The sequence below is a fragment of the Arachis duranensis genome, chromosome 1 (genome assembly GCF_000817695.3).
Source record: "Arachis duranensis cultivar V14167 chromosome 1, aradu.V14167.gnm2.J7QH, whole genome shotgun sequence".
Classification (NCBI taxonomy): Eukaryota; Viridiplantae; Streptophyta; class Magnoliopsida; order Fabales; family Fabaceae; genus Arachis; species Arachis duranensis.
The window spans coordinates 64,125,908-64,129,982 of NC_029772.3; the positions used below are offsets into that span (position 1 = coordinate 64,125,908).

At 40.1% G+C, this 4,075-nt stretch overlaps 1 non-coding gene across 1 annotated transcript; it reads left to right on the forward strand.

Annotated features, from left to right (window-relative positions):
• Positions 1 to 2,498: 2,498 nt before the first annotated feature.
• On the forward strand, positions 2,499 to 2,602 carry LOC127742485 (small nucleolar RNA R71). Its single transcript, XR_008003759.1, has one exon. It is a non-coding gene; the product is annotated as a small nucleolar RNA R71 (small nucleolar RNA).
• Positions 2,603 to 4,075: the final 1,473 nt, after the last annotated feature.

A 4,075-nucleotide genomic window follows, 5' to 3' on the forward strand; every position in this document is an offset into this window, starting at 1 on the left:
AGCAACGCTTTTACCACACCAAACTTAGAAGGTTTGCTCGTCTTCGAGCAAAAGAAGAAAGAAGAGAGTAGAAGAAGAAGAAAGATATGAGATGGATGGGGGGCTTTGTGTTTCGGCCAAAGGGGAGAAGTAGTGATCAGGTTCTGTGAAAATGAAGGAGTGAATAAGGGTTTATATAGGGGTGGAGAGAGGGGAGGGTTTGGCCATTATGGGTGGGTTTGGGAGGAAAAGTGGTTTGAATTTGGAAGGTGAGGTAGGTGGGGTTTTATGAAGGATGGATGTGAGTGGTGTAGAGAATGGTGGGATTTGATAGGTGAGGGGTTTTTGGGGAAGAGGTATTGAGGTGATTGGTGAGTGGGTGAAGAAGAGAGAGATTGGTGGGGTAGGTGGGGCTCCTGTGGAGTCCACAGATCCTGAGGTGTCAAGGATAACTCATCCCTACACCAAGTGGCGTGCAAAAATGCCCTTTCTGCCAATCTTGGCGTTAAACGCCGGGCTGCTACCCCTTTCTGGCATTAAATGCCATTCTGGTGCCCCTTTCTGGCGTTAAACGCCCAGAATGGTGCCAGACTGGGCGTTAAACGCCCATTTGCTGCCCTTACTGGCGTTTAAATGCCAGCAAGCTTTTTCTCTAGGGTGTGTTGTTTTTCTTTCTGTTTTTCATTCTATTTTCGCTTTTTCAATTGATTTTGTGACTTCACATGATCATTAACCTACAGAAAACATAAAATAACAAAAGGAAAATAGATAAATATAACATTGGGTTGCCTCCCAACAAGCGCTTCTTTAATGTCAGTAGCTTGACAGTGGGCTCTCATGGAGCCTCACAGATGTTCAGAGCAATGTTGGAACCTCCCAACACCAAACGTAGAGTTTGAATGTGGGGATTCAACACCAAACTTAGAATTTGGTTGTGGCCTCCCAACACCAAAATTAGAGTTTGACTGTGGGGGCACTGTTTGACTCTGTTTTGAGAGAAGCTCTTCATGCTTCCTCTCCAAGGTTACAGAGGGATATCCTTGAGCCTTAAACACAAGGGATTCTTCATTCACTTGAATGATCAATTCCCCTCTGTCAACATCAATCACAGTCTTTGCTGTGGCTAGGAAGGGTCTGCCAAGGATGATAGATTCATCAATGCACTTCCCAGTCTCTAGGACTATGAAATCAGCAGGGATGTAATGGTCTTCAATCTTCACCAGAACATCCTCTACAAGTCCATAAGCTTGTTTTCTTGAATTGTCTGCCATCTCTAGTGAGATTCTTGCAGCTTGTACCTCAAAGATCCCTAGTTTCTCCATTACAGAGAGAGGCATGAGGTTTATGCTTGACCCTAAGTCACACAGAGCCTTCTCGAAGGTCATGGTACCTAATGTACAAGGTATTGAGAACTTCCCAGGGTCCTGTCTATTTTGAGGTAATCTCTGCCTAGTTAAGTCATCCAGTTCTTTGGTGAGCAAAGGGGTTTGTCCTCCCAAGTGTCATTACCAAATAACTTGTCATTTAGCTTCATGATTGCTCCAAGGTACTTAGCAACTTGCTCTTCAGTGACATCTTCGTCCTCTTCAGAGGAAGAATACTCATCAGAGCTCATGAATGGCAGAAGTAATTCCAATGGAATGTCTATGGTCTCAGTGTGAGCCTCAGATTCCCATGGTTCCTCATTAAGGAACTCATTGGAGGCCAGTGGACGTCCATTGAGGTCTTCCTCAGTGGTGATCACTGCCTCTTCCTCCTCTCCAAATTCGGCCATGTTGATGGCCTTACACTCTCCTTTGGGATTCTCTTCTGTATTGCTTGGAAGAGTACTATGATGGAGTTCAGTAACTTTCTTACTCAGCTGACCCACTTGTGCCTCCAAGTTTCTAATGGAGGACCTTGTTTCAGTCATGAAACTTTGAGTGGTTTTGATTAGATCAGAGACTATGGTTGCTAAGTCAGAGTGCCTCTGCTTAGAATTCTCTGTCTGTTGCTGAGAAGATGATGGAAAGGGCTTGCCATTGTTAAACCTGTTTTTTCCACCATTATTGTTGTTGAAACCTTATTGAGGTCTCTGTTGATCCTTCCATGAGAGATTTGGATGATTTCTCCATGAAGGATTATAGGTGTTTTCTTAGGGTTCTCCCATGTAATTCACCTCTTCCATTGATGGGTTCTCAGGATCATAAGCTTCTTCTTCAGATGAAGCGTCCTTAGTACTGCCTGGTGCAGCTTACATTCCAAATAGACTTTGAGAAATCATATTGACTTGCTGAGTCAATATGGCATTCAGAGTATCAATCTCAAGAACTCCTTTCTTCTGATTTGTCCCATTGATCACAGGATTCCTTTCAGAAGTGTACATGAATTGGTTATTTGCAACCATTTCAATGAGTTCTTGAGCTTCTGCAGGCGTCTTCTTCAGATGAAGAGATCTTCCAGCAGAGCTATCTAATGACATCTTGGACAGTTCAGACAGACCATCATAGAAGATACCTATGATGCTCCATTCAGAATGCATGTCAGAAGGACACTTTCTGATCAATTGTTTGTATCTTTCCCAAGCTTCATAGAGGGATTCACCTTCCTTCTGTCTGAAGGTTTGGACTTCCACTCTAAGCTTACTCAATTTTTGAGGTGGAAAGAACTTTGCCAAGAAGGCATTGACTAGCTTTTCCCAAACAAGAGTTCAGGCTTTCTTTAGGTTGTGAGTCCAACCATATCCTAGCTCTGTCTCTTATAGCAAAAGGGAATAGCATAAGTCTTTTCTCTTATAGCAAAAGGGAATAGCATAAGTCTGTAGACCTTAGGGTCAACCCTATTGGTCTTGACAGTGTCACAGATCTGCAAGAATTCAGCTAAGAACTGATGAGGATCTTCCAATGGAAGTCCATGAAACTTGCAGTTCTGTTGCATTAGAGAAACTAATTGAGGCTTAAGCTCAAAGTTGTTTGCTCCAATGGCAGGGATAGAGATGCTTATCCCATAGAAATCGGGAGTAGGTGCAGTAAAGTCACCCAGCACCTTCCTTGCATTGTTGGCATTGTTGTTGTTTTCGGCTGCCATGTCTTCTTCTTATTTGAAGATTTCTGTTAGGTCCTCTACAGAGAGTAGTGCTTTAGCTTCTCTTAGCTTTCACTTCAAGGTCCTTTCAGGTTCAGGATCAGCCTCAACAAGAATGCTTTTGTCTTTGCTCCTGCTCATATGAAAGAGAAGAGAACAAGAAATTATGGAATCCTCTATGTCACAGTATAGAGATTCCTTGAGGTGTCAGAGGAAAATAAGAATAGAAGGAGGAGGTAGAAGAATTCGAACTTATCAATAGGGATAGAGTTCGAATTGTGTATTGAGGAGGAGTGTTAGTCCATAAATAGAAGGATGTGAGAAGAGGGGAAGAATTTTTGAAATTAAAGTAAAAGATTTTAAAATAATTAAAAGAAATTTTGAAAATTTGATGAATGATTTTCGAAAACTAAGTTTGGGAAAGGAATAAAGTGATTTTTGAAAAAGATTTTAAAATTAGAAATCAAAAAGATATGATTGAAAACTATTTTGAAAAAGATGTGATTAAAAAGATATGATTGAAAAACAATTTAAAAAGATTTGATTTTTAAAATTAATGACTTGGCTAACAAGAAATTTAAAAGATATGATTCAGACATTAGACCTTTCTCAACAGAAAAGGCAACATACTTGAAATTTTTGAATCAAATCATTAATTGTTAGCAAGTATTTTTGAAAATGGAAAGAAATTGATTTTGAAAATATATGATTGAAAAGATATGGTTTAAAAAAGATTTGATTTTGAAAAATTATGAAAACTTGAAAAAAAATTTGAATTAAAAACAAAATCTTCCCTCTTGTGCCATCCTGGTGTTAAACGCCCAGAATGGAATCCATTCTGGCGTTTAACGCCCAAAATGCTACCCTTTTGGGCGTCAAAACGCCAGTTTTCCTTCCTCACTGGGCGTTTTGAACGCCCAGCTTTTTCTATGTAATTCCTCTGCTGTATGTTCTGAATCTTCAATTCTCTGTATTATTGACTTGAAAAGACACAAATTAAAAATATTTATATTTTTTTTAATGATGAGGAATA